The 24,783-nt window shown below is 41.7% G+C and overlaps 2 protein-coding genes across 3 annotated transcripts in view; one reads left to right on the top strand and one right to left on the bottom strand.

Annotated features, from left to right (window-relative positions):
* Window positions 1-24,783, top strand: part of dph1 (diphthamide biosynthesis 1) — a 105,056-nt gene that overhangs the window by 19,861 nt on the left and 60,412 nt on the right. The window contains exon 2 of one of the 2 annotated variants that reach the window (XM_049725295.2): window positions 13,863-13,973. The exons of the other annotated variant lie outside the window; for it this stretch is intronic. The gene's annotated coding sequence lies outside the window, so the exon portion shown is untranslated. The remainder of the gene's footprint in view (window positions 1-13,862; window positions 13,974-24,783) is intronic. 2 annotated transcript variants of the gene reach the window in all.
* The window catches only part of rtn4rl1b (reticulon 4 receptor-like 1b), a 69,160-nt gene that overhangs the window by 18,243 nt on the left and 26,134 nt on the right, over window positions 1-24,783 (bottom strand). The window lies entirely within an intron of this gene.

The raw sequence follows: 24,783 nt of genomic DNA, 5'->3' as shown, positions 1-24,783 counted from the left end.
TTTTATATTTTTATTTTATTTTATTATATTTATTATTTTATATTTTATTATTATATTTTATTTTTCACAACACACAACTGGGAATGCATATTATATTATATTATATTATATTATATTATATTATATTATATTATATTATATTATATTATATTATATTATATATTTTTATTTTATTATATTTTATTATATTTTATTATTTTTTTCACAACACAACTGGGAATGCATGTCTCAACAAAGAGTTTGACGCAAACAACAAAAAATAATCCGTCTTTGATTGGCTGCTGTCACTTTGGCATCATTCTTGTCGCACTTAGAGGACGTTGCGCTGTTCCTTTTTGAAAGCAGGGCAATGACGCTTTCTCACCGCGCAAGTGACGAGTCCCCCGAGAGCGCAGAGATGGAGCTAACTCCATTAATTGATCTGAGGGAGCAGCAAGGCTTTCAAGGGAGCCTGACTATTTTTTGCTTTGAGTTATGTAATAGATCCTCTTCATGTGTGTGTCGATCTGTGTGTGCGTTTGCACATTTGTATTTTTATTAATGACGCTGCAGTCTGTCAGGGCTGATGACAAAGCACTGGTGGAGTTTTTTTTTTTTTTCCCAGCGGCACAGACAGAACGCCTTGATTGAGATTTCCCTTTGTTGCCGCCGATTGTTTTTGACAGGCCGCGCCTCGCCATTGACAGCCCGCTCCTACTTTTAGTCAATGTATCATTACTTTGGCTGTTTATCATCCGAAGCAAACGCTGACTTCATCTCTCTCTGTCTCCGACATCAATCTGTCCACATGAATATTTTTCTGACTCTCCAGGTTAAAAAAATAATTCAAACCTCACGAGCGTGAACACTAGGTGGCACTATAACAGTTACTCGGAGCATTTTTAGCTAACTAAAATCCTGAATGATTCAAAGTTATGCAGTACTCTGTGTAATAGGTATCACTGAATTGACCCACATAGCCGACTGGTATTCACAACTACACACACACACACACACACACACACACTCTTGCAGTGCTTTGACAGGTTGATGAATCTTTTATGTGTTTATCCATTTTAACTCCTTGGCTAGTGTATTATTCAAGTGCTAGTGTGCAGCGTGCATTAACCCTCTCAGACGGAGACCAGACAAGCTCGGACAGAGCAAAGCACCCATTGGACCAAGCCCCGCCCCCCCCTCACACCACTGCCCCCCCCCTTCCCCATCTCCGTTCGCCATATCCTGCCATCCATCATCTCTCATCATCTCCATGTGCCCATGTTTACTCGGTTTTCTCTCTCCATCTCGTCCCCTTATCATTACCGGCTCCATCTTCACCGTGCTGTCAGAGTCCCCACTCTTGTTCACGAGCTGTCAATCAACTTCAAACTGGCCGTCTGTCTTTCGGCCGCGCTTCCTTTATCTAGGCCTCGCATCGTGGTTGGCAAAGGCCAGACGAGACGGCTTTGAATTCCGCCGTCAGTCGGGTTCCTCTGTCCTGCTTGATCTGTGCGGCACCAAGGGCGGCTACATGAAGTCACATTTGAATCATTATTTACAAAAATCCAACCAGGTTAAGAAAATACAATTCCTTGCCAGCCCAATTAAAATCGTCTATATCCGTCATTGGCAGTGAATGAGTTCATTGACAAAGTCACAAAACAAAAAACTTTATATGCCGCTAACGATGCAGAAATGCTACATTTCCAGTACCAACACCCGAAAAATGCACTTGATTTATACTCGATGTGTTTTACACCAAACGTAAAAGGTCACCATCATTTTCGCTAACTCCCAAGAGGGCCCTCGGCGGACTTTCTCAGCCAAAAACACTTGACTGGCGATCCCGGGTGAACTAGTCACACGCCGACACGCTCGCCTACACACTCAAGTGCGGCGGCTCGTTCCGATCTCATTTGCAGTAAAAAGGGGGAAGCGGCCGTTACCACGCGATGAGCCGTACATTTCAGACCGGACACTTATTTGATAAAAACAAGAGTGTGTAGGCTGCACGAAGCTTTACGGCAAGAAAATAATTCGTCGTCTGCTGTTCTAACTAATTGAGGTTGTGCGTGCGAATCAATTCATCGCACTTAATTAGCAACATAAAACGAAGCACGCATAATGATTGGAATTTAATTTGTGTAACTGTTGTTTTCCCTTGTCTCATATCTCTCCATATTTAAGTCACTGACCGTCCCCAATGGATTTTACTCGCTGGAATTTTTCGGAATTATTCTTTTATTTTGTCAACGGCGTATTTTCAAAGTATTGTTGTCAATCATTTAAACAACGTAGTGTTACGACGACATATCGCTTACAGGATTTACTCGGGGGAATATTTTACACTTTAACACATTTTATGGAAGGTATTTTCTCACCTTGGCAACACCTTCATAAACATCCACCTTGGCATAGTTGCGATTAAGATTTGACAAGTTTGGGAACAGCTGTAGCTTATTGCCTCTGTAGCTAACAAGATAATAAAAGGACCCAGAAGGCCAAAAATTAGCATATATTTTTTTTGTGCGTTGACTTCAGATAGGAACATTTATTTATTTATTTATTTATGGCATTTGACTTATATTATCATAACTTATATGTTTGTAGAAATGTCTTTTCTTTGTTTGAATCTACATCACAGGTGTCAAACTCAAGGCCCGGGGGCCAGATACGGCCCGCCACATCATTTTAGGTGGCCCGCGAAATTCAAATTTGTGTGTCATTACTAGAATTGCAAACTTTTAATAATATATATATATATTTTTTAATATTTGACCAGTTTTTACTCTTCTGATTTGAAAACAAGTTGTTTTGTAGCTTTTACTGTGTGGCCAGGAGGGGCAGTACAAACAATGAAATCCACCTTATTGACTGTTTTCATAAGGTTGCGGCTTTCTAAATTCCAGAGGTCCTTAAAGGTAGCAAAGGTCACTGATTGTGAGACTATGCGGGTTGTGTAAGTAGACTAGACTGAGCTAAAGTTAAAAGCAAACATCTGGAGACTGTCCACGTATCACCCTCAAGGGACGCAACGCTAAAAGGAAGATGAACAGGATTCATGAATGGCGTCGCAATTTAGTTGTCCCTCGCTAAGCGAGCTGCGGGCTAATAAGGCGGCGGGAGAGCGGAAGGAGAAGAGAAGGTGTTAAATGAAAAACGCAGCCTCTGTTCAACATCATCACTTTCTGAGCTTTATTGGATTTCAACCCTGATCTCTTCTTTCTGCTTCCTCTCAAAAAAAAGACTCTCATAACCTTTTAGCATACGCACAATGTCAAATTTAATCATCCGCCGTATTGAAATCCCGCCGTACATGATTTCGGAATGACGGGGACATCATTGTTCAATAAATTCGTAAACATCTTCATGTGGTATACCACTTTTTTTTTTTTCTCAAATATCACCCTAATGAGGACCAGCATTAGAGAAAAGCGACCGACAGAATGTTGAGACCTTCAAGCGCAGCTCCAAGACTCATCTCCTTATGTGACATATCTGCTGCGGGCTAAAATCCAAGCCTAATCTTATCAGTGCATGAAAAGCAGAGCGGGTGGCCTTGCCTCTCACTGTATCTGTTTGACCGGCTTTGACTGAGATTTGCCTCATTCAAGTCCCTCCTAAATTCTCTGTGACATGCATGAGTGAACCGAAGAGAAAGACACACAGAGCGCAAGATGGTGCAAATGTTTTCCAGTTCTGTAATCCAACTGTAAATCAGGCCTTATGTTCAGTTACTTAAAGAGTTCTGACTCACGAGCCAAATTTGAGCATTTGGTCCCGGCCTCCCCTTTCTTCTCAAAAAGGTTCCCCTGTGGTTGAAGGTGATTCCCTTACAGCCACTTCCAACGGCTGGGAAACAAGTTCACACCCACCACGGCGCATACGCCCCTATGAAACTATCCACTCAATCCACTTTGTGCTGGATTCGCCACCAAATTAGAATCCCGAGAGGTGATATGGATGTGAACTTGAGTAATTGTTCCGTCCTACCGCCGCTCAAAGCCCGCAAAGGTCTAATTATCAGATGTCCCTAAAAGATTACCCCATGGTGTGCTCGTAAATGAGTCCGGCCCGACAGCCGTAAATGTTAAGCCCGCTCGATATTTCCCATCACAAATCCTTCTGCGATTGGTCAACACCGAAGCTGCTTTTGAAGTCATCCGGTTCCAGTCGGCCTGAGCCACTGTAATGAGAACTGATTAGTTAGAAGACGATAGTCGGAGTGAGGAAACGTCGTCCGTCCCTCGGATTAGCGTGATAAACATCGGGATTCTACGATTGAAACGTTTTAATAGCGTGAAGTGGAATCACTGATAGGGCGGACCGAGGGAATGTGCTGACTTTGTAAAGTGCCAACTTTTGCTCCTTGTATCTGCGAGTAAAGGACTTCTTCCTCTCCCGCGGCACTTCCGAAGATGTAAAGGGGGATAGTTGGCATTTTAAAATGTCTACACCTTAGCTTGGCTCTTTTATTTTTTTTAATGGGAACTCTTACTCAGTGACAAAGAGCACATTTCTTCTTTGCTACAAACAAACACATGAATCCTTGATCTATTTTTAGAACATTATTCTAAACAATCTTATTCCACAAATGCGGCATTAAAAGGAAAGCTGTGTTTCGTCTCATGGGGCACGAAGAATATATTAAAGCAAAGATTTTTTTTTTGCCTTGTTCTCTTTTAAAGTCATTGCTTGGTTGACAATTAACATCTATGCTAATTTCCATTAGCTTATATTTCATGTTAGAATAAAGCAAGTCGATGAAACGATATAATTCGGTCGGTCTACTTTAATTTTAGTGTCCCACATGAGAAATAAGCAGTTTGAAGCAAGCATGCTCCAAATCTTCCGTGAGCAAGAGAACAGGTTGCTAAGGAATCCTTTGAAATCCGTGCTTTATACATCTTTTAACAGGTGCGAATGCATTTAAAGCACGCAAGAGGATTAAAACTTCAAAATAAAAATGTTATGGTCTCTCTATATTGCATATTTTCACCTATTGTGGGTGCGTTTCGAATGTATCCCCTGCGATCAACTTGAACTCGCTAATTAGCTTTACTGCTACGATGCTAATGAGCGCCAACAATGTCCGCGCGGATCCGTTAGCGAACTGATGCTAAAAGCCAAACCGAGGTGACTCATACGTGACCTATCAAAGCCTTTTGAAGAATCCGAAAAATCCTTTCTCTTATAGCGCCCGCTAATGAAGATTTATGGCTGACGGTGTCAAATCTGTGATCATTTACATATCACAACAGGCAGCCTGCCGCCGTTGGGTGGGGGGCGGAGAGAAGAGCGAGGAGTGAGGCCGCTAACAGCTTGCTGGGTCTCTTGCGGGAAGCGTCAGCCGCCATTAGCATGGCATTAATTTGCACGCACGTGTGCGTGGACTCATTTCAGGCAGGTGGTCATATCTGTCAGCACATGTGAGCAGGATGCCGTTCGTTCAAATGGAATCAATTCGTAATTAATCACAACACCGTTAATGGTGTTGCGCTTTGAAAATTGCTCGAAAAAAAACGTCCTTGGTTCTCATTTGCAGGTAAAACACGTGACGGGAATGCCAAGTACTGCACAACTTGTGTGTTTTATATTTCGGCAGAGATGACGGTTGTGTTTATCGATCGCACTTAAGTGTGCAATTCCAGTGGGCTGCCTCTAGGGGGAAGCACTGTGTCTTAGGTGCAAGGTCACGTTAGCAAAGTGTATATCAGCACAATCTGCACTTTATCACACCGGTGCAGCGCACTCCTGTGATGATACGTCAAGATGACATCTCTTGTGGGTTGTTCGTCTTTTTTTTTTTATTTTTTTTTTTAATGCCGTTGCAGCAGGAAGAGGGTCACGGAGTTGGAGGAGAAGGATGAATAATTAGAGCTATGTGACAAAAGTTGCAGCTTTGCATTTTTTTTTTTTGGGCACATCCATCAACTGTCAAGTCGCCCGCCTTCTCCGTCACCCCCCCTGCCCCCCCATGTCTAGACAGGCGGTTCACAATCCATGGATCACCCGCGGTGACACGCGCCGCTCAGCGGGGCGCCGCCGGCAATCACAAAGCAAGCAAACGAGCGCAGCCCTCGCCGGAGCCGACACGTGTGCGCATCCGGTCACGGGTCAGAATATTAGGTACGCCTCGAGCCGGCCGCACACAGAGCGTATAAAAAATGGATCCTGCGTTCATGCAGTTAACGAACGAGCTATAAACTCATTAAATGACATACTAAGGAAATTCATGTGCCTGCGCAAGCTCCCCGTTACTGTGCCTGCTTTTTAATCAAAGCACATACAGCATAATAGTTCCTGTGAAGGGTTCGGATGGCCTTACAAAGAAAGAAATAAGGGCAATCCAAGGGCAGCCATGTCCCAAGAGATGCAAAGACAACACATGAATTAGTGATAGTGTCGACACACACACACATTCGCTTAACCCCTCTCTCGCCGCCATTTGTTGTCACATGACCCCAGGCACACTCCAGCCTCGATTCGCCGGCCTTGTTTGAGCGCGGGGAGCATGTTGACACACAATTAAAACTGCAAACAGAGATGTCATTTTTAATTTTTCATTTCGCCGTGCGGTTTGCTGGTGCACAAACACGTGTTTTTGTGTGTGTGCGCGGGCGGGAAGGGAATGGAAGGTGAGGAGATTGCGAGAGTGTGTCGAGAGGTTTTGATTTCCTCACAGTAAACGTACTTGATGATGATGATGTCATCAGGATATTTGCACAAATGTCAAATCTATAGTTCTCCCGGCATCTAATCAATCCTCCTGATTTACCAACAAAGCAACTCGGCGATCACACCGAGTGTTTAAGTCAAACGGCGGCCATGTTGTCTCTCGGGGGCATTTTGTCGCTCAACAATAGATAATACAGTCTTCATATTTTGTTTCGTTGATAGGCCACGTCTCCTCTCTGTTTTGTAAGCTCATGTTATTTTTAGGCGGCTCCTCACAGCCTGCCAGCCGTTGCGTAAGCGCGCCTTGAAAAGCCGGAACAGAACTGGCCCGTTCGGATCAACTTTCCCCGTCGGATGTCTTTGATCGTTTTTTTTTTTTTTAATTTGGGCGGTTCCATGAGAAAAAGTCATTATTAATAATTGCTGGAGCGCTCAGGTTTCTCCAAAGTTGCTTTGAGCAAAAAGTAAAGCTGGTCTACATTTCCTCTTCTTATGTGACAGCGAGGTCCAATTCGACCCTGATGATTGGTGAAAACCCGGCTCATAGAGCGACATCCTATGATCTTAAAAAAAAAAAAAAAATGACAAGATTGGAGGATTAGATCCAACCCGCCTCGCCGCCCAGCTCGACTGGGAGATAGCATGGCGGCCACCTCTCGACCTTGCCTGAAGTGCGAACGCTCAAGGGCTCTATCATCATGCTCATATTTTTTAGAGTGATCAGGCGGGATGGGTTAAGAGTCTTGTGCTCGCTTTCTTCTATTGGCTCATCTCATCGCCATCTGCGACCTCAGGTGATACCGCTAGGCTGTATCGGGGAAAGTTCCACGACTGCTACAAAATGGGCCAGCGACGTGATGGGAAAATGAAGCTTCGGATTTGCTTCATGAACCAGTTGTGTTATTTTTTTTACTCCTTCAGATGTCACTGTTGGTTTAAATAGAAGTTTAAGAAAAGTCAAGCTGTGTTTTCAGCCCAATGTTGAACAGTGCCACCTAGAGGAGTCAAAAAATACAACTGGTTCATGAAACACATTTGAAGCTTCATTTGACCAATCACGAGTAGCTCATCCTGCAGCACAATACCAGATAAAGAAATATTCTCACATATTACACCTCATTGAGGAATTTTACTAGATATCGGGAAAATTAACTCCAATTAAAAAGATGAACCGTCATTTGAGAGGAAATGGATCCATTAGCGACAAGCTTGTCACCAAAAATTTGCGCATTGAAATTCTAATCAGACTTCTAAGCATGTCTGCAAGGACATGAGTCAATATTGTGAGTAAAATATTCCCGTCTGTTTGAGAAGCTGACTGGCTTGAGAGACGCGGTGACAAAGGCTCATTTTCCAGCATCGACTCGACGCCATCAAAAAGGCTGAGCTCACGCAATCACCGGCTGTCAACGCAGGGCCAGTCGATTGTTGCGGAATAAAATTAGCTGCTAAACCAGCCCCGCGGTGACAAATGTTCACTTTTTTCCCTCTCCCTTCTCCTCCTAGTGTTGTGTTGAGCTCTTTACATCTACAAGGCTATTTGCCGCTAAATAAAGATCAATAGCAAACAAAAGATTTGTGCAGATACGAGAACTCGGGGACAGTCACGGCGGAACGGGCTTACAAGATCACAATTGTGATTGTGTGAAAAAGGATGAGCGCATGAATAGTTAAAATGGACAAAAGGGGAGCAATAAGCGAGTGTACATATAACACGGAACACTTAACAAGGCAAAATGATACAATTCCGCTAAGTCAGCAACATTTAGGCTGCTAGCCTAAAGCTAGATCCTGTTAGTGCTTTTATTTGTATTACATTATTGCTACTTTTAGAATTAATTCATTTATTTTAATTAATTCATTTATTTCTTTTATAATTTTGTATTTTTTTTGAAAGGCAGGGAAGAAAAGGATTTTTCTTTTGAATTATGAGGCAGAAGAAAAAGAATATCCAAAATATATATAAATATAAAAACATATAACAAAAACAATTAGATTAATCACAAAAAAAAAACCCCTACACATCTCACTGGTGAGCTATTTTTTCGAACAGCCCCGCTACACTGGTCGATTAAGCTAGCTTGTTACCACTAGCGACCTTGTAACTCCTTCTGTCAGTCTTGTTACTTTTACTGTTGTCATTTTAAACATTGTCTCTTGGAAAGAGTCTCAGCGAGGGTAAATAAACTGAATCGAGAAATTCTTTTCAGAATTTAAATGTCAGAATAATTTAGCTCTCATTAGAGATGACAAGATGCTATCAAGGATGCGAAGCCGCTACGCTAAGTTAGCACCCGAATGTCGACAAGGATGGACTATTTATTCGACGCCGTGCTGTTAGCGCTCCGATTCATTTGTCCTTAGTACCAGTCAGCTTGCCGAAACCGCAATTGTAATCCACTCGTTTATTGGAGGCACTGAGAATCTGTTTACTCGTGATAGCGGTTTAAAATGCAATCAAACGCGGCTAAAACCCGCAAATCTCTAAACGCTCAATACTGTCTTTCACAAGCGCTACACCTTTTAGCAGGCAGAGCTTTCACGGATTGAAACCCAAACATGCAGACGCAAAAGCCTTTCCTCTTCTCAACAGGTACTCGAACGTGAGGCGTGAAATGGTCTTACTGGTCGATATCAATGAGCTGTCCTGGATGATAAAGGCTTAGAGTAGCAACTTTTCAATTTGAAGGCTTCCTCCATGGCTGGATGGAGCTTCCGGACAGCTCGAAAAAAAAAAACCAACGGCATCAGATGAGCTCCGTGATAGAAATGCAGAAATCGCTTGATGTCAGTTCATGGCCGACATTGTCGAAGAAATGGCCTACATTCACCAAATGTGTTTTTAAATCCTACTTTTAGATGACAGCTGTGGCATTTACGATATTCCGTCGGGGATTTGGGAATTCTACAAACACTGGGACTGTTGTGTTCTTCTCGCTATGGCATCAGAAGGGCCGTTTACCGTTTTGAACTGAAAAAGATTCAGCCATGTTGTTTTTATCTCAATGCAAAAAAAAAAAGACTAATTTTCTCCATTGTTAAAGTATTCTCGGAATCCACTTGAAACAAGAAAAAAAAAACGCTTCCTTGGATTTCTTCTGCATCTTGTTTTAAGCGTTTCTTACCGATTTTACATTTTTATGCGGCGGCTTTTCCTGAAAATGGAAAACACAGAACTCGGCACTGATATTCAATCAGTTCCTGCGGGGAAGATGTATGAATGGGACTAAACCACCGAGGGATGGGGGGGGGGGGGGGGTCATAGCGACTGATTGATATAGCCGAGCATAAACCTGCCTTCTTCTCAGTTTTGAGAAATTACTAAGCAGTCCTTCCATCTCGAGCCATTCCGCAGACGCTCGCTTGCTTCCACCGACGTCGGCGTGATTATCTCTGACGGCTCGTGGCAGACTTCGGATCGAAAGTAGAGCCGTCTCGTGAAAAGTGAGAAGCTCATCAAACGAGCCGTATTCGCAGCTAACGACGAGCCAGTGTGAAGTCGGACGGTAACGGCGGCGATGAAGAGACGAAGGGCCATGAAGAGAAAATATTGCATGTCATCTTCACTTAAACATATGCGTAGAAGAAATGATCTGGTTCTCCATGCAAATCATTTCTTTCACTGGGCCCAATTATTGTCTATTTATCGAAAAACGACTTCTGAATCGGAGTCCACTACGATAACGAGTCTCGGCTATAATTAGGTTAATGAATAATTCAGTTTGTCCCCCCCCCAAAAAAAAAAATTTCACGTGGCACATGCTTGCTTGCTCCTCACTCTGTGCCAAAACGATAAGAGACGTGATGAATGAATGATGAAATGTGCCTCGGGTTCGTTTGAGTAGGACCACATAGAGAGAAGGACTCGTTTTTATTTTCCAATAGGGCTACTATTAGAAGTTTCTTGGGTCGAGGACCACATGCGGTTTGTGAATGAAAGGCTCGGTCCTTAATGGTCAAGGTATTCTTTTTTTCTGTCGTATACCTGGTTTTTTTAAAAGCTTTCGTTACCATGACGACAGGGCTTATATGTTCAAGCTTAACACACTTCAGAGGCTTTGGTGGCAATTGTTGCTCTCTCGTCGTGATTCAGTCCAACAAGTACACGACATGGAGATGTGAGCACATGCCTGTTTCTGATCCATGCGCCTCGTTTACATTTCAACCCGTCGGAAGTCTGTTTCAGAAGGGCGGGGAGTCGGGAGTCAAGAGTCGGGAGTCTTCCCCTTTGGGTAATGAAGCGATTAACGTTTGAAAGATCCGATCCCTTGCATCACACCTCGCAAAACCTCCTCTGTGGGAACCCGCCCTTCGCTCCCTGTTTCCTCAGCTTTTCATATATTTTTTTTATTCTGCTAGCACGTCGCCCCGTTCAATCCTACCACAATAAGGCGTTTCCTCGATCGCTCATGAACGATCGATTCGATTTTTTCCGCAAATACATTTGAATCCAAATTTAATAAATGATAGGATAAATAATTTGAAATAAATAATAAAATTAATACAATTAAAATAATTTAATAAATTCATCCAAAGTAACTCAGTTGTCCGAGCTATCCTCACAATATTTACATTAACTTGAAAGAAATTTTAATGTCATTTGTCCTTTCCTGCACATCCAGAAAATTATAAATCCCACTCAAGAAGCTCAGGTCAAACAATCAGAAGATGGAAAAACTTTCAATTCAATTCCACATAAGCTATATAAATCGCTTTGCTAGGCCATAACGGCTCCGCGTTCATGAACGCATGTAGCATGTTAGCAGTTAGCATCGTACTTGCAAAGCTTCCTCCTCCAGTCTTATCAGGCTAAGGGCAAAAGTTGACTTGTCCCAAAGCAGAAGTAGAGCTTAAGTGACAGAGTGCTAATCCTCCTTGTCCGAGTCCTCTCCGGTAAACATCACTCCTGCACAACCGAGCCGATATGTGTGCAACGTACGCTGCTTCTGTGTGTGTGTTATGTTCCCGTATTAAATATTGGATGGGAAAAGAGGCTTTTTCCTATCGGCACACAGCAGGAGAATTTCAGAAAAGCGAGGTAGAGTCTGTGTGCACTTAGTGCATCAATACAAAAAAAAAAAAATCCCACAAAGATGTCAAGTCCCAGATGAAGGTGGAGCCAGCGATTATTGTGCAGCAATTCAAACGGCACGTGGAAGCTCGCCGACAGCCATTGCAAAGTTCTAAGAAAAACACTCAAAAGCTATTTTGAATCTGATGGCATTTAATGTTTTTTTTTTTTTTTTACTCCGTCGTGATAGTCGTCACGATTCAATTTCTTTTAGATGGCAATTCATAAATGACATCTTGAATTAAAAAATGCAATTTACCACAAAACTGGAATTAGATGGAAGACGATTTAAGAAATGTCATTTCCCTGCTACAGCCCGTTATCGAAATATAAGGGCTCAATAATTCTGCCTTGATGAAAATAATGATCTTCCATTTTGATTGACACGACCAGGGAATTAGTATTTGTGTTTGTTAAATCAAGACGGAGAACTTTTAGCTCAGATTAGATGGACATGTAAACATCCTCGTGCGTTTCCTCGACATTCTGAATGGAATTTTGCACAAGCGCTCATTAGCCAGATGAAGTTTCCTTGTTTGCATCTTAATGAATCGATTTAGAGAAAGCAATTTAATTAAAGCAATGAATCGGTTGTTTCATGGAAAACCCTGAAAATGAACATCAAACTTGTCTTCATAGAAAGCATAGAAAATATTTAGCTTAACTGATTGAGCAACTTTTTTTTCGCCAATTTGCGCCACCTCTTGTTCATTTTGGGTGTAATTTCACTGTCTATCACTAGATGGCGCCAGACAAATGAATACTCATTTGCTAAAATCAAAAGATATTTCAATCCCGATGCCTGATTCAGTTTTCGCTTCCATTCATGTGTGCTAGCAAATGACCCGTGTCATCCACTTCTCCATGGTTAGCGTCACCTTTGACCTTAAGGTAATCGTGTCATTACAGAACGATTATGTGGCTATCGTGGTATGACAATGTGCTCGTTTCGGAACGACATCGCCTGCGGACTCCCGATTACGTGCTGCACTGCTCTGTTTGAAGGTGCTGATTATTATTTTTTTATCCCCCACGTCCAAAAATATTTCAGCAGCTGTGAAGTCTTGAAGAAATTGAGCAGAAGCGCTGTTGATTGTCCTGACGCCGCCACTCGACACGCTAACATTCGAACTCAGCCAGCTAACCTTGACTCCGCCCAATACCACCAAAATCACACCTCAAGATAATCGTTAACTGTAATTATTCAGTGAATTGGAATTTGCATGCTCGAATTAGGGTTAATCAAAGTTTAAACCCATTCGGATCCCTCAAGGAGTCACGGGGGGGGATCAGAGTTGGAATCATGATGCGAGACAAGGTGAAGCTGAGAGAGGACGAAAGGAGACACAAAGGATCAGAGACGGACAAAAGTATTGGGACACCACATCTACTGCTTAGTAGTGAAGTTTTGAAATGAACTTTGGGAAATGACTGATTGACCCTGTCCAAATACTTTTGACTAAAATCTGTTGAGTCAGGAGTCTACAGCTTCCATTAGCAGTTCCCCCACTCATCCATCTTTTACAACTCAGAAGGAGCTGCCGAGCGCCTCCAAATATCTCGGCCCCGTTTGACAGTTTGCCTAACGCAAGGAGGAGGCTGCTATTTTGCCAGACAATGCATCAAAGAGCATGTGACCCTCACGACGCGGCGGGGGGTGGATGTGAAAAGTTAAGACGACTTAGCGGGCATTGAGTTGGCGCACCCTCGTGTGTGTGTGTGCGGGCATCCGGCTGACAGTGAACCCACGCATCACTTTGATCCACTCATTTCCCTCCATCCCAACACAAAATATGAAACCCGACCTTGTACGAGACACCGTCTCACTTTTATTTCCAAACTTTCCCCGTTGATTTGTCGACTTCCAAAGATCTCCAATTTTAAAATGATACTTCCCATAGGAAATAATGGAAAGCGAATCAATCTGTTTTCTTTGAAGTCAAGCTATTTATCAGGTTTAGATATCATTTACAATTCCGACGACTCGCTTTAAAAAAACAAATTAGTGCATAAACTGTAGATGTTAAAGCCCAATTAGAGGCAGGCAAAAACAAAGACGACCTCAAGAGAAATGCAATGAAGTCACTTTCCAAACACTATCAATGTAAATAATTGGCTCTTCTCTTCCTTTCAGGCCCAGTTAAAAACAAACTGTTTGTTCTTAAGTGGACCCGACGTTTAAATTGGTGTTGGAAGCCGCTGCAATCATGTCATCATGAAGAGATGCGCCCACCCGTCTGAAAAGGTGCCGACCGCCATTGTCGAATGCAACCACTTGTTTTGGGGCCGCCGTGGCAATTTGCTTATCAGCTTTTATGGAAAACTGTTGGGCGTTAAAAGGACAAATTGCTTTGCTCCCTATTCTCTGTTGTGTAAAAAAGGAACTAATAACAAATACTGTTCAATTCAATCAACACCAATAATGTCTTCCAATCTCCCATAAAATGCATACAAAAAATTTACAATATTTGCCTAGAACAATATTACCTTACATTATTGTACTTAATAAAAACACACAATAATGTCAATTAAATAGAATTAAAAAGATTGTAATTGTAAATTCATATTATCTCATCTGTTTACATGTTGCTGCACCATTTGTGTTTCGGTTGCCTAATGCTAACAGTTAGCCCGTTAGCCGATGGAGTTTCACATTGTAGCGTTAAGCTAGCGAAGGCTACGCAGTTGTTTTAAATGCACATGGCAGCTCTGCTCGCTTTGTTTTGAGTTTTACTTTCACAGTAACCTGCTGAGAGAGTCAAAAACACAGCTTGAAGCCTCTTTTGGGGAAGAATATTTACAAGTGTTATCTGCCAAACCGTTATGCAACTTTAGTCTTCTGCTCCCATAAATCGGCTTTAGCATCTCGTCTGTTCCAAATGTTACGGTCGCATCGTTAAAACAACCAAGCGGGCTCCGAAGTAAAGCGAAGAATCAGATGAAACTTGAAAGAATTGACAGTAAAGGTTAAATGTATAACTATGATGAATCATCAGCCGAAAACCATTTAAAAGCAGCCAGCAAAGCAGAAGAATGGCACTAATGGTGTGTGGCGCTATCAATTAAAGTCGTCAAGTGGATATGGAAGAGTGCAAGAAGGTGTGCCGGGGGGGCACAGAAAGATTAAAAAAAAAGTGATTAAAAAATGACGAGAGGCCGTTTTGAATTTTAAACATTTGTGAAATATTTAAGGAGACATCCTGTATTTTTCTTTCACAATAATTATTCTACCGAGCAACAATGCAGTAGCATTTAAGAATCGAATTCATTAAGCAAACTAAACTAATTTCCCTCTTGTAGTGCTTCCTAAAGTTAAAGTCCCACAGCTACAGTTTGTTTGTTTGTGTGTGTCCATGTGTGTGCGCGCCAATTGTATCCCCCCCTAATCGCTTTATCTCATTTTGCAGTGTTAATACGCAATGAGCTGCTGAATTAATTTTCACACCATCGGCGACACAACTGGGTGGCAGCAGACGGCCATCTTTAATAGGCGGGGGGGGACGACTGGTCCAGATGAGCGCTGGGAAAAGTCCGCGTGTAGCTAGCAGCTCGTCACATGGCTTTTATTATAAATGAGCGCGGTGCACAGAGGGCAGCTCTCCCGAGCCAGGGGCAGCTGGATAATTTAGAAAGTTCCGCGGGCCGCTTTGTCCGTCCCGCTGTGTTAGCTGAGCTAGCAAAGTGTCTCTGTGCCGCATGATAACGTGTGCAAACGGAAAGTGTGCGCTCGCATGTTTGCGCACTCCTGGAAAGGGAAATAATAAAACATCCGAGAGAAGCCTGCTTGATTTAGAATAGTTTGTAGGGTTGGAAAAAAAGTTGTTGCATAATGCATTATGACGACCTCAGTGTTGACATCTTATATAGGATGCTATTATGGTGAATAAATAAAGAGAAACGTAGCGGGGAAATGAAGCGGTGGACCACAAACAAATACATTATTCAACCTGCAATCAACCCAACGTACACTGAAGGTGGCGAGTCGAGGGTGGGACAAAATGGCGGAGATTGTTATTCCTGTTTTTGATTTGAGACAAGTATTAGAGTATAAATTGAGGGAAACTTTTGCTTTCAGCAAATTCAACATTTTAAAAATGCAGATAAATGTATGTTCCCCTACTGGAGACAGGTGGAAATTCTCAAAAAAAAATAATCCTGAAAATAGCCAAAAGCCAATTATCTGGGGGAGGCAGTGGCCCAGTTGCCCCCTTCCTAGCTCCGCCAGTGGTTGCCATATCTTGCTGAAATATTTCGGAAATGATTTTCCTGACATTCTGTTGTGGGCGGATTTGTCAGCAGGACCTTTGACCTGGGCGTACCACTTCATAGCCTTACTAGGATTTGTGCCAAAATCTTTGTGTCCTCAAGAAATAATAATAATAATAAAAAAACTTTCCTGAAATGTGCTCATGTTGCACTATTTGGAGCCCAATTCAAATCAAACTACAAACTCTACAAAACCGTACAGTCCCATTTTCTTTTTGTTGCTTTCACTTTTGAGAAAGTCAAGACACGTGCAGCAGAAGAACGAACGGCACAATGATGATCTGACATGATTGATGATTTGGCTGAGGCCCAGACAAGGAGAAGGCCAATTCTCTGTAGATTCATTTAAGCAGTGAATGTCAGCGGCGACGTGACGATCAACAGAGTTGAAAGGAGAGAAAATTATTCCCGTAAATTGGAAGAGCGAGATCACGTGGAAACTTGTGATTATTCGACTTTCTTTTCTTCGATACTTTTCAAAAATTGCAGATAGTTCAGTCTGACTTTCCCCGAATGGAATGACATCGCAAGTCCAAGTGGCCATTTATTGATTCCATGATTTTTTTTGAATAGCGAGTATACCCAATCTGTTCGCCGGCGCATATTTGATATTTTTCCTCATTTGGGAAAAAAAGCCTTATCTTCTGATTCCAAGTGTTATTTTCTCTCATCACCACCATTAGGCATCTTCTAATTGTGCCATTTGAGAGCAAAAATATTGAAATGATGTCACTTGAAGCATGAAACGTAAAAGCAGACAGCTCTTTTATGGCTGAGCTTTTTTTTTTTTTTAAATTAATTAGCAGATTGGGAACTCATCTAAAAAAAAATCGCCTCTGCGTCAAACAGCACAATTACCTGAATGTAATACGAGGCTGGAAGAGAATAGACGGGATTGTTTGGAGGATTATCTGCCTGCAGTGAAAGGGATATGATTTATTTTTTATTTATTTTTTTTTTCTCCCAGCCGGGTGTCATTTTGAGACACGTCTGGGTTGAATTGGAATGTAATATAGGCCAGAGTGACAACTGAAGTGGCAAGTGCGCCCCTTTCGAAACCATGAAGGAGAATATTACAGAGCTCCTGTTTGAAGCCCCTCAAAAAATGTTGAGACTTACTCAAAAGTGGGGCTACTAAATTAAATAAGTCGGGGGTGTAACTTTGCTGCTCTGTGACAGCCAATGCTAGTCCAATCATGCTTGGTGGTGTTATTCCAATTCAGGCCACTAGGTAATCGAAGCGGTCGGCCATTTTGTGCAGATTTTTTTTAAAACGACATCAATCCTGTATGCACTAAACAAAATATTTAATCATATTTTTAACTGTTCTTCTTGTTTAAAATTTACACCATCTCAAATGAAATAAGTATATCGCCATCTAGAGGTAGACATTGAAATTACACCCAATATAAAGTTGGACTATATTGGTGATTAATTTCACACAAAAAAAAATAGGAAACTAGATTGCACCACTCTTTAAAACCAAGAACAAGAGCTTGAGACTCAACAATTCCTTTTAAAAGGCTCATGAACTCCCGAACTTCGTTCACGTCAGTATAAGAAACCCATTTGAAATCCACTTCCATCCAAAATCCTAAAAACAAGAAAGTATTATGTATGAAATCAGAGCAGTTCAACTGTTGGTTAATTACCTCGCTTGTATTTATACGATGGTTGTGCTTGGTCCATCAAATATTCATCGCCGTTTCAAACTGTCGCGCCGTGATCCGGAGAGACAAGCCCTCCTTAAAAAGCGAGGTCATCCATCAGCTATCCAGCTAACACCTGTCCCAACACTTTTGATTCAATAATACGGAACGTCCTGTCTGTCCTTGCGCTTGACATGTTTAAAAAAGAAATAATGGAGATGTGGGAATTATATAACCAATTTTAACTTCCCCACGTCACTTATAGATTGCCGTGCATACATTTTAATTCCTCAAGGTCGTATTGAATGTCGGAGAGTCGCATTTTCCTGTCTGGAGAACAATTCGAGTCCTAAAAAAAAATCTTTCCATCTGATTCAATAGCAGTAATTAAATTTCATAACAATCCAGACATAATAACAAAGAGGTTGCTGGTGTTAGTGGTGATTGGACTCGTAAATTACGATCAAGACCCCGATGATGTGGCTCGGTTAGCAATGAAGAAATAATTTCCTGAGAAAAGATTGTTCATATAAAAATGGAAGTGAAATCCCCTTGTTCACTAACGACGCTTTGTGCGGTCCAAGTACTGCTACGTGTGATGTATGAACGTCATGTATACGTTTGTAAAGCACAGGTTGCCATAACAACCAAAACACCCGGATAATACGGCCTTGAGGTGTCGACGTTACCTTGTCAACCTTTGTGTTAGAACTTTCGGATTAAGGTAAAAATAAATGCGGTGAATTGTATAACCCCCATTAGAGAACGCTAATCTCCGTAGCCACGAAATGATCTGACAATATTGATTAAATAAAATTAAAAAAGAAATAAAGGTATGATTAAGTGGTGACGACGGTAATTTAGTTGAATGTTGCGCACGTCACAAAGACACAAGGCATGTTTTTTAATGAGGAAAGCAATTAAGGATGTGATTTTAGGAGTCCATGAGCAAGAGATGGTTCATTTTAATTACACAACCGGCATACACCTCACTGGGAAGTCAAAAATTCTACCAATGGGAAATTAAACAGGGTAGAAACTTGAGATATGTGTGAGCGCTTGAAGTACATCTACTAGTACCTTCTTTGTGCTCGCTAGTAAAACAATTCAGTGTACTAGTAGTAAAAATAATAATAAAAAAAAACTCGAATCAATCGTTGATTTTCTTGACATGACATGTCAGTAGTGAAAGATTTTATTTTGGCTTCTGTTAGCTTGTTTTGACCGTTCATGGTGGCGGCCATTTTGTAAAGTTAGCAATATAGCCTAGCTGTGTATTCAAGCGTCTTTGTAAATTATGTTGATACAATTATTGAATGGTGTCTTTTTAAGTCACATGAATCTTTCTTGAGTACTTATCGTTCATGTACGAGATTATAAATTCTTTCTAGTAGAGAGCGGTTTTGCTGTCCCGCAAGTTACTGCAAGCGCTGCGTTGACCTTCTGGCTCACATCATCCATTTGGTTTCGCAGGAGCGAATCGCTCATGTCCGCCGGGCTGCGTTACAAGCATCGACGGTGACTTTATAATCGGCGAAACAGGAAAATGTGCACTTTGCTGCTCCTTCCATGCGTTTCAAAGGCTGTAACAAGAAGGATCAAGCGGTCAACAAGAATCGTCTGCTACACTTTTGATACAGAAATGGTAGACATCTTGTTTGGCTTTATATGTCTTGTCAGATTTTGTATTGGGGTGAATTTGTAGCAATAGTGTGAAGTCAGTGCGAATAAAAAGATCAAATCAGCGAGAACTCCAGCAGAGTTGCGTATACGTTGCCGCATACGGAACCGGATAAATGAAAACGTAAACAACTTCTGTGCTGTGAGACTCATTGTAAATAAATGGACGCAAACGCCCATGCAGTCTTAACACACACATCGGTTTTTCATAATAATCATTTTTGCGTATTTTTCAGAGCAGCCTTGGCTGGTCCACTAACGTGGTAAGGCAGTAAAAATAGGTGACCCGGAGGCGGCACGGCTGGGACGGCGCGCTACGCTAACAATGGCTCTAATGCTGTTATTATTGGCGGAATGACGTCGGCTGAAAAAGCCTCAATACAACACGTCGGAGTGTTTATAGTCAGACGCGGAGCTGGGCGAGAGGAAAATAGAAATTAATCTAACGAGCTTTGGCTTGTTAAGTACGCCGTCTGTCTCTGGCTGAATGACAATGACGAGCATCCGCTCACCACCCAACGTATTCCGTTGTGACTTCATGACGACGTGAGCAGCAGGCAAAACAAAAGGGGGATGGGGGGGGGGGGGGAATTAATTCAATGACAAGAAAAGACCAGGTTGGTTAAGCCAAGAAAGCCAAACGGACCAGGTATAAAATACGAGGTGGCGTCCGCTGTTGTGGCTCGCTTGCTTCCCGCATCAATAATTCAGCATGTCCCCGGTGTTGTGTTTTTGGCTGCCTTTTCGGATAAGCACAATGTAAATGCCAGGACATTTGAAAGGTCAGAGAGCGGTCTGAACAGGAGACAAATTAACCAAAAATGTAACGAGCTCTCGCAGGGTTACGACTACTGGGAATGATGCGTTGCAGCAGAAACTGCAGTAGGCGTAACGCAAGTGGTAATCGAGCTCCCTCTAGTGGTAGATGATAGTATTACTGAATTGAATGCTCAAACAATTCATCATCTAGTTATCGTGGCTATAAACTTTTTTTTTTTAAGTTTTTTTTTTTAAATCCACACTTGTATGTACATACAAGTAATTATTTTCATTATCGATCAGATTTTTTTGTTGGTTTGCAACTAATCGATATATCGGGCAAACATTTTTAATTTGACATTATTTTAAAATGAATGCAGAAGATGCACAAAATCCAGTTTCTGTTTTGGAAGCTTAAATTCTAGCCCCGAGGTTTGGTGTTTTGGGGGTTAAGATTTTGTGGCCGCATGTCCAGCTTTAATGAGGCCACCGGGCTGGACTCTCAATCGGGGCAGCTAAAACAGGCATCTTTGGATGCCGGCCCGCAGAGGAGCCGAAGCCGGAGCCGGCAGGGGCGCTTGTGTCTGATGAGGAAGTGATTAAGACGAAGCTTCTCGCTGCCAACCTCCTCTGAGTCATGAGGCGTGGATCGGGGGGTTGGGTCCGAAGGGAGTGGAAAAAAAACAAAATGGCAGCAAAATAGAAGATTTGTGATGTGTTGAACTGCAGTTGGCTGGGATGAATAAGACTTTAAAGATCCTTTTGTGGCTTCTTATTGTATCTTATTAAATATTTTATTTTTTAAAATATTTTTAAAAATATTTTATTAATAAATATAATATAATATATATAATATTTTTTTTATTTATAAATAAATAAATTTGAATTCAAATCTTTATTGTCATTCTAAACCAATCAATATTTTTTAATCAAACTTAAATATAGGTGATAACCCAAATGTTAGTTTTAAAGCCTTTTGTGGGTGAAGTCGACGGAAATATTGAACGGATTCCTCTCGCCCTCTTAAAATGCCTGCCGAAGAAAGGTGACATAGTATTTAGGCGCACCGGTGGAGGTGGAATTAGTGAAAGCCTAAGAATACGCCTGTCAGAAATCCCCTCCGCTTAGACCGTTGCCTGCGGGCCGTCTCGAAAGCTCTAAGTAAATCGACGTGCTATTAGAAATAGTCACGCTAAAGCATTTCAACACAATCGTTTTCCGTCTGGCAAATCTTTCCATAATAATTCCGACTGATGTTTTTCAATGATTCAATCACAAAGACTTGCAAGAAGAATGTTTTTTTTTTGGGGGGGGGGGCGAGGTAATCTGACATCTCTTACTTCTGAAAACACCCACTTAAAGGAAAGAAATGTCTAGACTCAGTTGCGGTGGTGACAACTGGGATAAAAAAAAAAAAAGACGTTATTTTCCCCTTCCCTGTTGCGCGGTGTTAAAAACACTTGAGTCTCAGTCGTGTCAAACAAAGACGCGATGAGTCATAGAGTTCTTGCGAGTATTGAAGCCTTCCCAGGTGAGGACGTCTCCCAGAATAGCGTTTCGTCTGTTGTCGCTTTAAATAACGTTGACGGGTTTGACACAAAAGACGCTCGTGCACTATGGTAAGGCTTAAAAAGCTCGTTTTGTGTTGAAGCTTAATCAACTCCATTGTCTTCTATTTTCACTTTCCCGACGTCAAATAGCCTTTCTGGAAGATCTTGCTAGTTTTAGCGGGAAAAGAATCGTTAACAGCAGTTGTTAGGTGCGGCTACAATGAACACGATTCAGTTCGCAAGTTGTTCAGAAGAATCACAACAAACTTTGCGAGAGTTGTTTCTTCTCTTCTGGGTCCTAAGAACGCAAACTGGACTAAGTTCAGGTCTAGTAATTACCGACTAAATTGATTACCACCCTCTTGTGGCCATTTTGCCACCAAGAAGTAGATATTCAAAATAGGAAGAATGGAAAATTTGCATTAATTTAATGTAATGTTTTTTTTCTATATTGGAAACAAATATTTTAGGTCTTTAAAATTATCTTATTTTTATTTCATTTTTTTATGTAGGGGAGGTGGTATCAAGAGTGGTATCGATACTTGGTATCGGTATCAGACACTTGTACTTTTTTTATCATTATTTTGCTCAGAAATGTTACAGGAGTAGTTTGAAATCCTCCTTGGACTTCCTCGATCACATCCTTCTCACTATTTCACTTTGAGAGCGGTCTCGCCCGACTCGTCTTTGTCCACATGCCCGAATGTCATGTCTCCATAATGGATGTTGCAAATTTACTCTGACATCGGCTGGCACTAGGCGAGGTGGAAGGACTCGGAGGGGATGCTACTAAATATATATCTCCAACCTCGGTGACTTGGATCCAGTACGAAGCGGCAGATCACAAGCGATGTCGACTGGCCTACTTCTTTTTCTGGTCGTCCATCACTGATACGTGGCCACGCTGCATGATTTATGTTGTCCGCACAACACGGCAAAGAAAAGCATGGCAGACCGCTCCGCCTTTTCCCAGCCTGCTCCGACGCAACGTATCCTTTTTCATTTAGAGAACAAAGAAGGGAGATTGGATGCCGAGCTGCTTTTGTTTAGGATCCCATCCGTTTAATCGGGTCAAATGTGATCACCAGACCCGGGAAAATCGGACAAAGCTTCTTAGCGTAGTGAAATAACACGACAATGCTTTTCTAAGATCTCACCAGCCGCAAAATTCCAAAATCCAATCAATATTTATGAGCTTCAGCGCTGAATGTGGTGCATTAAGGTTAACATCCCAAAACCCCCCCGCGTTCGTATTTCAATTCATCATTTAAGTTTGCTCATCAGCGCCTCTGTGTGAAATGACACTAACTTCAAATGGAATGTGTTCCTCTAATCAGAGTTGTGCATTACTTTTTTTTTTTTATAATCCACACACAATCAAAGTACAGTCATCACAATTAAATTGAAGTCACGCACACTCGGCACGTTTTTTTTTTTTCTTTTTAGCCTTCAACTCTACACGGTCAAAGATGGTTATCATTTCCCAATCAATTTCCCGAGTGTGTTCAACAGAAGAAAAAAAAAAAAAAAAACAAGAAAGGTGCACGTCTCCGTGACCTCCTCACACGATTCTCGAGTATTGATTGATTCCCAAGACCACAACTCAACACACATCCAAGGACACACACACGCACTTATATCTATATTTATATGCCCTCCCACCAAAGATCTCTCTTAGGTAAACTTAAAAAAAGAAATGTTATTATTATTATCTGCGCAAGGAAGACAGATCAAACACCAAGTGCGTGAGGAGCTGCAGTGTTTATTTGTTCTCGTCAGAGCAAACAGCGTAGATGTTAAACTCGAACCATGTCAAAGACTTGTTTTGATTTTATGTATAAATCGGTGGGAAATTTGAATTTCGATGACACGGGAGCTTTGAACGATGGGAATCCCGACTAATCCCCCCAAATTTTATTTTTTGGGTAAAATGTCTCATTAATTTCCCCTTTCCACAGCACTGACGCATTTATGGTGCACAAGTATTACGGGAAAAAGCAGCAAAATATTAAAACATTGCAAAATTCATAATAAAATCTAAAATAATGCTAAATAAAATAAAACACTGAAATAATATTTTTTAAAAAAAGGTATGCAAATGGGGATGAAAATAAGAAAATGGATAAAGTGGTCGAAGTATTGACCCCTGTGGAACCTCACATCTAACTGAGACGAAGAAATCCCAATCTTTGAACCCATTTAAAACACTACCAATAAGCTCCACCCACTTTTTTTTTATTCTAACGAGCAGCATGTCATTATGAATCGTGTCAAATTCATCGCTGAGAGAGAATTTATTTGCGCTGCATGGCGTCATATAGGTCGGAACAACAGGGCAGGGCTCATCGGGGGATGGATGAAGGGTGATGCCGGGGGTGAGGCAGGGTGCCATGAAGCAGCTGTGCTCTGGACACGATGTGAAGTAGGTCAGCATCTCTGCTCCCGTTCTCCATCTAAATACGTATCAAGATTTCCAGCACAAAATCAGTCGTGCTCCCACTCTGAGCTAGATAAAGGGCCTGCACGAAATCCAAAGTGCTGATTTGATTCTTAAGTACATCCGAGAGTCTGTACTTGTTTGCTTGAGCACAAAATGAAGCGTTAGCCTCAATCCTATGTAAGACCCCTTTTGCAAAAAGACACAATAAAGACTTTGTTTCATGCTGAGTCATCAAGTTTTTTCTTGAAGGATTTGGTTCTTTTTATACAGATCGAGTCTCCATCAGTCATCTCGAAATGGCCTCAGTCACAATGGTGATGGCTGTAACCTCGGGGTGGGACGAAGGGCTTTATTCTCGCAGCCTGGTTGCTAGGATACGACATTTGGATGCAATAAAAAAAAGAGCACCTGTGTTGGACTTGCACCTGCTACATGAATGAATTTGACGCCAGGATTCTTTAAATCTCTCATGATTTCATGTTGCTCGTTTTAATTCCTACGTCTGACTCAAAGGGCAACATCTTCTTTCTGTTCGAATATCCTTGTGCCTTGGCGGCGTAAAGTTTTCGAGCTAGAAATTCTCGCAGCTGTTTGTTTTTCAAATTTTTCTCTCTGCTCATTTAATTTACCACCTGCAGGCTTTGCTCTCACATAATGCAATACTTGCGTTTAGCCCGAGAGGCGGTAATAGAACCTTTGAGAGATTCAAAT

Source organism: Syngnathus scovelli, chromosome 7 (assembly GCF_024217435.2).
Source record: "Syngnathus scovelli strain Florida chromosome 7, RoL_Ssco_1.2, whole genome shotgun sequence".
NCBI lineage: Eukaryota > Metazoa > Chordata > Actinopteri > Syngnathiformes > Syngnathidae > Syngnathus > Syngnathus scovelli.
This window is presented reverse-complemented; position numbering and strand designations above follow the sequence as displayed.